This window comes from Scyliorhinus canicula, chromosome 12, assembly GCF_902713615.1.
Source record: "Scyliorhinus canicula chromosome 12, sScyCan1.1, whole genome shotgun sequence".
NCBI lineage: Eukaryota > Metazoa > Chordata > Chondrichthyes > Carcharhiniformes > Scyliorhinidae > Scyliorhinus > Scyliorhinus canicula.
Window position 1 is genome coordinate 54,919,549 of NC_052157.1, and position 11,298 is coordinate 54,930,846.

At 55.8% G+C, this 11,298-nt stretch overlaps 1 protein-coding gene across 1 annotated transcript in view; it reads left to right on the top strand.

The window, feature by feature from the left end:
• Positions 1-1,254, top strand: part of LOC119974754 (serine-rich adhesin for platelets-like) — a 253,856-nt gene extending 252,602 nt beyond the window's left edge. The window contains exon 19 of the mRNA XM_038813953.1: positions 865-1,254. The gene's annotated coding sequence lies outside the window, so the exon portion shown is untranslated. The remainder of the gene's footprint in view (positions 1-864) is intronic.
• The last annotated feature ends 10,044 nt before the right edge of the window (positions 1,255-11,298 follow it).

Genomic DNA, 11,298 nt, shown 5'->3' on the forward strand with positions numbered 1-11,298 from the left:
GCTCCTTCTACACTGTCCCCATCAAACACTCCCTGGACAGGAACAGTGTGGTGGTATGATTTGCATAGCTCTCTGCCATTGATGCAGAACACTGGCTTACCATTGGCCCTGGTCGGTCATGTGCCTCTCGACCGATTGATTGAGACCAGTCATGTGACGGCTCCCCGATTGGTCGAGAGGCTGAGTTAACTCCGCCTCCAGAGCAAGGTATAAATACCCAGAACGCCCGGCGGTTGTCCATTTACTGTAGTCGACCGCAGGGCTAACTTCTAGCTTATTAAAGCCTAACTTTTGTACAGCAAGTCGTCTCGTGTTCGATTGATGGTTCATCATACAGCATGGGGTTAGATACAGAGTAAAGCTCCCTCTACAACATCTCCATCAAACACTCCCAGGACAGGTACAGCACGGGGTTAGATACAGAGTAAAGCTCCCTCTACAACATCTCCATCAAACACTCCCAGGACAGGTACAGCACGGGGTTAGATACAGAGTAAAGCTCCCTCTACAACATCCCCATCAAACACTCCCAGGACAGGTACAGCACGGGATTAGATACAGAGTAAAGCTCCCTCTACAACATCCCCATCAAACATTCCGAGGACAGGTACTGCACGGGGTTAGATACAGAGTAAAGCTCCCTCTACACTGTCCCCATCAAACACTCCCAGGACAGATACAGCACAGGGTTTGACACAGAGTAAAGCTCCCTCTGCACTGTCCCCATCAAACACTCCCAGGACAGGAACAGCACGTTAGATACAGAGTAAAGCTCCCTCTACACTATCTCCTCGGATTTGAATATGTAGGGTACTGCTGCCTTTGTGATTTAAGCTGTCATTTTCTCGTTTTTTTTTTAAACAGAGAATTCCAACCTCGCATGGGACCACACCCTCAACCAGCCCTTGAAATGTCTCTGCGGAAGATTCTTCTTTAACTTCGCTGGATTTGTGAAAGTTTTTTAAAAATTAGTTTAGAATACCCAATTCTGTTTTTCCAATTGAGGGACAATTTAGCATGGCGAATCCAAAGCCAGCACTCCCAGTGTAAACTGTGGTGGAGTGTGACTGCTGCTGTTGCTGCTCTCTCTGTCCCTGTTGCAGCTGCTGTTGGTGTCGCTCAGTTGGCTGCCTGTTTCCCGTGCTGGTTGCTGCCGAGCTGCCTGGAGGAAGAAGAGGTGAGGGAAGGAAGGAGAGTGGAGAGAAGCACAACAAGAAGGCGACTGCAACATCTAGGTGCCCTTTCGACTGCTTATTTGCTTATCGTTGAGCCAGAAAGTCGAGGAAAGGCTGCCACCTCCTAAAGAACCCTTGTACCGACCCCCTCAGGGCGAATTTGACCCTCTCCAGCTTAATGAATCCCGCCATGTCATTGATCCAGGTCTCCACGCTCGGAGGTCTCGCATCTTTCCACTGCAGCAAGATCCTCCGCCGGGCTACTATTTTCGCCTCCTGCACTCCCGCCTCCACCCCAACCCCAAATATCGCGAGTCCCCAGCCTGCCTTGACCCTGGACCCTACCACCCTCGACACCGTCCTCGCCACACCCTGCCAGAATTCCCCCAGTGCCGGGCATGCCCAAAACATATGGGCATGGTTCGCTGGGCTCCCTGAACACCTAGTGCACCTGTCCTCACCCCCAAAAAACTTGCTCATCCTCGTCCCGGACATATGAGCCCTGTGCAGTACCTTGAACTGGATGAGGCTAAGCCTCGCACATGAAGAGGAGGAGTTCACCCTCTCCAGGGCATCTGCCCATGTCCCCTCCTCAATCTGCTCCCCCAGCTCCGCATCCCACTTACCCTTCAGCTCCTCTACCGACGCCTCCTCCACCTCCTGCATCACCTGGTAATGTCAGACACCTTCCCATCCCCTACCCACACCCCTGAAAGCACCCTATCCCTTACCCCCCGCGGGGGCAGCGAAGGGAACCCCTCCACCTGCCGCCTAGCAAACGCATTGACCTGAAGGTACCTGAACATATTCCCCGGGGCGAGCTCAAACTTCTCCTCCAGTTCACCCAGGCTCGCAAACCTCCCGTCAATGAACAGGTCTCCCAACTTCCTAATGCCCGCCCTGTGCCACCCCAGGAACCCGCCATCCATGTTCCCTGGGACAAAACGGTGGTTCCCCCGCAGCTGGGAATGGGACAACTCATCGCCGCCGACTCATCGCCAGCCCAACTCATCGCCAGCCAACTCATCGCCAGCCCAACTCATCGCCAGCCCAATAAAAACAGTACAGTCAACAGACTTCTTAACAGCGCTCTGGAGTGAATGGAATCTATTCAAACCAACAGACTTAACAGCGCTCTGGAGTGATTTCAGCTATTCAGATGAAAAGCACAAAATTATATGTGGCAGGTGCGAATATACATTGAGCAACTTTAACCAGAGACGGACGGAAAAAGATTTCTGTCACACTGCAAGGTTTGGCGAAATACTCACGGTGCTTTCTAGAAAAAAGCTTGTCCTTACTTATGTCCATTACACAACATAATTATTTTGAGGCTGTTCACAGATTTTCTTCTTTAAATGTGAATAAAGGGGCTCTTAATGGTCATGTGCTGAAATGAAATGCACAGCTAGGATGAGTAGGAATGGCCTACTGCTGTCTGTGATGTTAGAAACTAATGCTATCTGCATATATATTTATTAACATGATAATCCTCCCACATCTATCCACGCAAACGCATCCACACACACACACCTGCATAGGGTTATCAATCGTGGCATCTCAAAGAAACTTATTAGCATGAAACCAGTGGCATATATCAGCTGACTGTAAGTTACTGTTTTTTGTATTGTGTTTTCCGTCCGTCTCTGGTTAAATACAATCGTTTTTATATTGGGCACTTTTTAAATAGTCAATTTACTGAAAAATATGTTAAAATGTCCTTTGTTTTCTATAGGTTTAAATTGTTTAAATAGATTCCATTCACTCCAGAGCGCTGTTAAGAAGTCTGTTGTTTTAATAGATTCCATTCACTCCAGAGCGCTGTTAAGAAGTCTGTTGGTTTAAATAGATTCCATTCACTCCAGAGCGCTGTTAAGAAGTCTGTTGACTGTACTGTTTTTATTGGGCTGGCGATGAGTTGGGCTGGCGATGAGTTGGCTGGCGATGAGTTGGGCTGGCGATGAGTCGGCGGCGATGAGTCGGCGGCGATGAGTTGTCCTAGACCCCCGCAGCGGGGCCTCCACTGAGCCCCCCACTTCCCCTCTGTGTCGCCTCCACTGTCCCCAAATTTTTAGGGCAGCCACCACCACTGGGCTCGTAGTGTACCTCGTTGGAGGGAGCGGCAACGGCGCTGTTACCAGTGCCTTCAGGCTCATGCCTCCACAGGATGCCATCTCCATCCGTTTCCATGCTGCCCCCTCCCCATCCATTACCCACTTACATACCATCGAGACGTTAGCCGCCCAATAGTACCCAGAGAGGTTGGGCAGCGCCAGCCCCCCTCTATCCCTGCCCCGCTCCAGAAAGACCCTCCTTACCCTCGGAGTCCCGTGCGCCCAAACAAATCCCAGAATGCTGCTGTTCACCCTCCTAAAAAAGGCCCTCGGAATGAAAATGGGGAGGCACTGAAACAAAAACAAAAACCTCGGGAGCACTGTCATTTTAACGGACTGTACTCTACCCGCCAACGACAACGGCGGCATGTCCCACCGTTTAAACTCTTCCTCCATCTGCTCCACCAACCTAGTAAAATTAAGCTTGTGCAGAGTCCCCCAACTCGTAGCCACCTGAACCCCAAGGTACCTAAAACTCCTCACTGCCCTCTTTAGCGGGAGCCTACCAATCCCCTCCTCCTGGTCTCCCGGGTGTACAACAAACAGCTCACTCTTGCCCAGGTTCAATTTATAACCCGAGAAACTCCCAAACTCAGCAAGAATCTCCATCACCTCCGGCATTCCCCCCACCGGGTCTGCTACATACAGCAGCAAGTCGTCTGCGTACAGCGACATTCGGTGCTCCTCCCCACCTCGCACCAAACCCCTCCACCTCCTCGACTCCCTGAGAGCCATGGCAAGAGGCTCAATTGCCAACGCAAAAAGCAAGGGGGACAGGGGGCACCCCTGCCTCGTCCCACGGTGGAGCCTGAAGTACTCGGACCTCCTCCCATTTGTCGCTACACTCGCCATCGGGGCCTCGAACAGCAACCTCACCCATTTAATAAACCCCACCCCAAACCCGAACCGCTCTAACACCTCCCACAAGTACCCCCACTCAACCCTATCAAAGGCCTTCTCCGCATCCAATGCCACCACAATCTCCGCCTCTCCTTCTGCCGCCGGCATCATTATCACATTTAGCAGCCTTCGCATGTTAGTGTTCAGCTGCCTCCCCTTCACAAAACACGTCTGATCTTCATGTATCACCCCCGGCACACAGTCCTCTATTCTAGTGGCCAAGGTCTTCGCCAGCAACTTGGCGTCCACATTCAGCAGTGAAATCGGCCTATATGATCCGCACTGCAAGGGGTCCTTATCTCGCTTCAGGATCAGGGAAATCAGCGCCCGTGACATCGTCGGTGGCAAAACACCTCCCTCCCATGCCTCGTTAAAGGTCCGGACCAACAGGGGGCCCAATTATAAAATTCCACCGGGAACCCATCCGGTCCCGGCGCCTTCCCCGACTGCATGTGGCCATTCCCTCTAACAGCCCCTCCCACCACCGGCGGCTCCGACCGGTACAGTTCCCTGTAGAAGTCCCTAAAGACCCCATTGACCTCTGCCCCCTGCCGCACCACATTCCCACCCCTATCCTTCACTCCACCAATCTCCCTAGCCGCGTCCCGCTTGCGAAGCTGATGTGCCAGCATCCTGCTCGCCTTCTCTCCATATTCATAGACCGCTCCCTGCGCCTTCCTCCACTGTGTCTCCGCCTTTCTGGTCGTCAATAAATCAAACTTGGCCTGCAGGCTTCGCCGCTCCCCCAGCAATCCCTCCTCCGGGGCCTCCGCATACCTCCTATCCACACTCAACAGCTCCCCCACCATGTGGTGGTATGATTAGCATAGCTGCCTGCCATTGGTGCAGAACACCGGCTTACCATTGGCCCTGGTTGGTCATGTGCTTCCCGACCGGTTGGTTGAGACCAGTCATGTGACAACTCCCCGATTGGTCGAGAGGCTGAGTTAACCCCGCCTCCAGGGCGGGGCATAAATACCCAGTACTCCCGGCGGTCGTCCTTCTACTGTAATCGACCGCAGGGCTAACATCGAGTAGATTAAAGCCATATTTTTGTTCAGCAACTCATCTCGCGTTCAATTGATGGTACATCAATTTAATCTACTAGAAATTTGAAGGTAGAGCTTCGGATCAAGCCCGAATGCCTCCATATCAGCCCACAAACTCCGAACGCATCGGAAATCTTCAAGCATTGTCTGTCATGTTTCGATAGCTATCTGGCGACCGCAAGCAGCCCCCCCACCATGGTACAGAAGCTTCATATTCTCCATTCCAGCATGGGCATGGCGGCCTACGCGATGATAGGGGAAGAAAAAGAATACGACGTGGCCATGGACAAGCTAAAAGGACAATTTCTTAAGCCGGTAAACCGAGTGTTCGCCCGACATCTGCTGGCTACCAGACAACAATTCCCCGGTGAGTCCTTAGATAATTTTTACCGGGCCCTCGCTGTCCTGGGGAGGAATTGCGCCTGCCTCGAAGTTTCAGCCACTGAGCACATGGAACTTTTGATCAGAGATGCTTACGTGGCTGGGATGCAGTCCGCCGCTATCCGCCAGCGGATGCTGGAAAAAGACGACCTCAGCCTAACTGAGGCACGGACTCTCTCCACCTCCCTGGAGGTCGCCGACTTAAACGCCCGCGCCTATGTCCCCAGCCGCGCTGCAGCGCCCTGGGCCTCCTGGCACGCTTCCTCACCACCATCCGCCGCTCCCGACCCCCCTCAGGTCTGTGCCGCGCGACGCCCCGACAAGTCCGCGGGGAACTGCTGCTACTCCTGTGGGCTTGCCAAACACCCTCGCCCGCGCTGCCCGGCCCGTTCCGCCCTTTGTAAAAGCTGCGGGAAGAAGAGCCATTTTTCGTCGGTCTGTCAGGCCAAATCGGTCGCTGCTGTGCCGTGCAGCGACCGGGGATCTCCTCCTCCGGGCCCTTCCGGGCCCTTCCAGCGCACCGTACCAATCTCCCCCCCCCCCCCCCCCCCGCCCCCGGGCCCCTGCGCCCGGCCTGCACGCCTCTCTTCCCCCGCTCTCAGCCGCTCCGATCGGCCCGCCGGCACCGCTAACCCCGCCCCCAGCAGCCACGAGGACCCTGCGGGCACCTTGGGGCCCCGACTCCTCGTGCGGGTCCTGGGCGCCGCCATCTTGGGGCCCCGACTCCACGTGCGGGTCCTGGGCGCCGCCATCCTGGACTGGCACACAAGGTCCTGCCAGCACCCACTCGGCCGCCGCCGCCGCCACCAACTACGAATCTTCTCCACAGCTCGCGGCCATTCAGCTCGACCAGTTACGTCCACGCACGCTCGCCAAGACGACGACGCAAATACACGTCAACGGGCACGAGACGGGCTGCAAACACAAAATCGGGTTAGCCTCAGGTTCGCACTCCGTCCGCATCACCGGGTGCTGCATCGCGGACCTCACGGTCCAAGGGAAGGTTTTTTTAAATTATAAACTCCTTATCCTCCCCGAGCTTTGCGCACCGGCACTCCTAGGACTGGACTTCCAGTGCAACCTGCAGAGCTTGACTTTCCAATTCGGCGGCCCTATACCCCCCCTCACTGTCTGCAGTCTTGCGTCCCTCAAAGTGGACCCCCCCTCCTTGTTTGCTAATCTCACCCCCGATTGCAAACCCGTCGCGACCCGGAGCAGACGGTACAGCGCCCAGGTCCGGACCTTCATCAGGTCCGAGGTCCATAGGTTGCTGAAGGAAGGGGTCATCGAGGCCAGCAACAGTCCCTGGCGAGCCCAAGTGCTGGTGGTCCGGACTGGGGAGAAAAACCGGATGGTCATCGACTACAGCAAGGCCATCAACCGGTTTACGCAACTGGACGCGTATCCTCTCCCCCGTATTTCCGCCATGGTAAACGAGATTGCGAAATACAAAGTCTTCTCCACAGTGGACCTCAAGTCCGCTTATCACCAGCTCCCCATCCGCGCGAGTGACCGCAAATACACCGCGTTCGAGGCAGATGGGCGCCTCTACCACTTCCTCAGGGTTCCATTCGGTGTTACAAATGGGGTCTCGGTCTTCCAACGGGAGATGGACGGAATGGTCGACAAGTACGGATTACGGGCTACCTTCCCGTATCTCGATAACGTCACCATCTGCGGCCACGACCAGCAGGACCATGACACCAACCTCCGAAAATTCCTCCAAACCGCAAAACTCCTTAACCTAACTTACAATAAGGATAAGTGCGTGTTTAGCACCGACCGTCTAGCCATCCTCGGCTACATAGTGCGTAACAGAGTGAAAGGCCCCGACCCCGAACGCATGCTCCCCCTGATGGAACTACCTCTCCCCAAAACCCTCAAATCCCTCAAACGCTGCCTGGGTTTCTTCGCTTACTACGCCCAATGGGTTACCAATTACGCCGACAAGGCCCGTCCCCTCATTCAGTCCACGACCTTCCCGCCATCGGCAGAGGCCTGCCAGCCCTTTAGCCGGATCAAAGTGGACATCGCAAAGGCCACGATGCGCGCCATCGACGAGTCCCTCCCCTTCCAGGTCGAGAGCGACGCATCAGAAGTAGCTCTGGCGGCCACCCTGAACCAAGCGGGCAGACCCGTGGCCTTTTTCTCCAGAACCCTCCAGGCTTCCGAACTCCGCCACGTCTCAGTGGAAAAGGAAGCCCAGGCCATAGTCGAAGCTGTGCGACATTGGAGGCACTATTTGGCCGGCAGGAAGTTTACCCTCCTCACAGACCAACGGTCAGTGGCCTTCATGTTCGATAATGCACAGAGGGGCAAGATTAAAAACGACAAGATCTTACGGTGGCGGATCGAGTTGTCCACGTACAACTACGATATCTTGTATCGTCCTGGGAAGCTCAATGAGCCTCCCGATGCCCTGTCCCGCGGTACCTGCGCCAGCGCGCAGATAGACCGCCTCTGTTCCCTCCACGCGGACCTCTGCCATCCAGGGGTGACCCGTTTCTATCATTTCATAAAGACCCGCAACCTGCCCTACTCCATCGAGGAAGTCAGGACAGTAACCCGTGACTGCCACATCTGCGCAGAGTGCAAACCGCACTTCTACTGCCCCGAGCGCGCACACCTGATCAAAGCATCCCGCCCCTTCGAACGTCTCAGCATTGACATCAAGGGGCCACTTCCCTCTAGCAGCCGCAACATTTACTTCCTGATGGTGATCGATGAATACTCCCGCTTCCCCTTCGCCATTCCCTGCCCCGACATGACCACATCGACCGTCATTCAGGCCCTCCTCTCCATCTTCTCCATGTTCGGCTACCCCGCGTACATACACAACGATCGGGGGTCCTCCTTTATGAGCGACGAGCTGCGTCAATTCCTGCTCAGCAGGGGCATTGCCTCTAGCAGGACGACCAACTATAACCCCCGGGGTAACGGACAGGTCGAGCGGGAGAATGGTACCATCTGGAGGACCATATTACTGGCCCTACGGTCCAGAGATCTCCCTATTTCCCGATGGCAAGAGGTTATCCCCGATGCCCTACATTCTATCCGCTCTCTCCTCTGTACCACAACTAATCAGACACCTCATGAACGCCTTCTTGTTTTCCCCAGGAAGTCGTCCTCCGGATCCCCTCTCGCGACGTGGCTGGCCGACCCCGGATCCATCTTGCTCCGGGAGCATGTGCGCGTGCACAAGTCCGACCCGTTTGTGGAACAATTCCAGTTACTCCACGCTAACCCGCAGTATGCGTACGTGGAGTACCCCGACGGTCGGCAGGACACGGTCTCCCTCCGGGACCTGGCACCCGCCGGCGTGCGGCCCTCCCACCCTTCACCACAGACCCCCCCCCTATCCTTTTTCCCCCAGCGCCCCACCCAGGCCACCCCTCCCCCATCCATGGCGTCTCCCCCACCAGCCAGGGGTACGGAGGCAGTTCAAGGACCATCGCTCCCGGAGTCCAGGACATCAGCTGAACCACCACCATCGGCTGAACCAACGTCACCAACTCCACTGCGGCGGTCTGCCAGGACGTCACGGGCAACGAAAAGGCTGATCGAGTCCATTTGACTTCAACACCACCATGGACCTTGTATGGACACTATGTACTGTTGCTAAATGTCTGGGCCAGTGGGAAGCCAAGGAAGCATTTTTTTCCTTCTCTCCTTACTACTCATACCACCAGTTCCCCCCCCCCCCCCCCCCCCCGCCCCCCCCGGCTTCTTTCTCCGAAAGATGTGAATGTGGTGGTATGATTAGCATAGCTGCCTGCCATTGGTGCAGAACAGCGGCTTACCATTGGCCCTGGTCGGTCATGAGCCTCTCGACCAGTTGGTTGAGACCAGTCATGTGACGGCACCCCGATTGGTCGAGAGGCTGAGTTAACCCTGCCTCCAGGGTGGGGTATAAATACCCAGTACTCCCGGCGGTCGTCCTTCTACTGTAATCGACCGCAGGGCTAACATCTAGTAGATTAAAGCCATACTTTTGTTCAGCAACTCGTCTCGCGTTCAATTGATGGTACATCACACCAGTCTCTCCCTCTCCCTCCTCTCCCCCCTCTCCCTATGAGCTCGGATAGAGATCAGCTCCCCCCTAATCACTGCCTTCAGAGCCTCCCACACCATCCCCACCTGGACCTCCCCAGTATCATTGATCTTGAGGTACCTCTCGATACATCCCCGGACCTTCATACACACCTCCTCATCGGCCAACAACCCCACGTCCAGATGCCAAAGTGGGCGCTGGTCCCGCACCTCCCCCATCTCCAGATCCACCCAATGCAGAGCATGGTCCGAAATCGCAATAGCCGAATATTCGGCCTCCTCCACCCTCGGGACCAGTCCCCTACTCAGGACAAAAAAATCAACACGGGAATACACCCTGTGCACATGGGATAAAAAAAGAGTACTTCCGAGCCCTCGGCCTCCCAAACCTCCAGGGATCCACTCCTCCCATCTGGTCCATAAACCCCCTCAACACCTTGGCCGCCGCCGGCCTCCTGCCTGTCCTTGAACTAGAACGATCCAGTAGGAGATCCAGCACCATATTGAAGTCCCCCCCCCCCCCCCCCATGATCAGGCCCCCCACCTCCAGGTCAGGAATGCGGCCCAACATATGCCTCATGAAACCAGCATCATCCCAATTTGGGGTGTACACATTTACCAACACCACCCTCTCCCCCTGCAGCTTACCGCTCACAATCACATATTTGCCGCCACTATCAGCCACCACCTTAGATGCCTCAAACGCCACCCTCTTCCCCACCAGGATCGCCACCCCTGCCCGGTTCTTCGAGTCGAGCCCTGAATGAAAAACCTGCCCCACTCACCCCATCCTCAGACGGACCTGGTCCGCCACCTTAAGGTGGGTCTCCTGGAGCATGGCCACGTCTGCCTTCAGCCCCTTCAGATGCGAAAACACCCGGGCCCGCTTAACTGGCCCATTCAACCCCCTCACGTTCCACGTGATCATCTGGATCAGGGGGCCCCCTGACCCCCTCCCCCGTCGACTAGCCATGGCCCATCGACTGCTCACCCCTGGCCAGCACCCATTCGGCCCGTTTCCCATGGCGATAGAACCCCACCCCGACCCCCACGATCCACACCAGCTCCTCCCTGGCCAATCCAGCAGCAACCCGGTATCCCCCCCCCCCCCCAGGCTAGGACCCCTCCTAACCGTGACGCTCCCTCCATAGTACTCCCGTGAGCCAGCTGACTTCTGCTGACCCCGGCAGCTCCCGCCCTAACTCCGACCCCTTCCGATATGGGGTCGCCCCTCCCCCCCTGCATCAGCTCCTTGGCACCGCTTCAGCGCGGGAAAACGGATCCGATATCCACGCCCCTTGCCACCAGCTCCACCCGCGCTTTCACACTGCCCAACCCCAACCCCCCCCCCCCCCAAGGCAGCTCCCAAACAGCAGTCCCAACCCATCCACCAACCCCGTGCAAACAAAAACAGATTGACCACAAACCCCAATACCCCCCTTAAGACACACAACCATAACCCACATCATCTGAAAGCGAGAGAAAAAAAACAAACAGAATAACCAGCAACATCATACACAGTGATACAAAAACAAACCTCCCACAGCCCCCAATCTCTAGTTCGAGTCCAACTTTTCAGCCTGCACAAAGGCCCACGCTTCCTCCGGGGACTCGAAATAGTAATGCCGG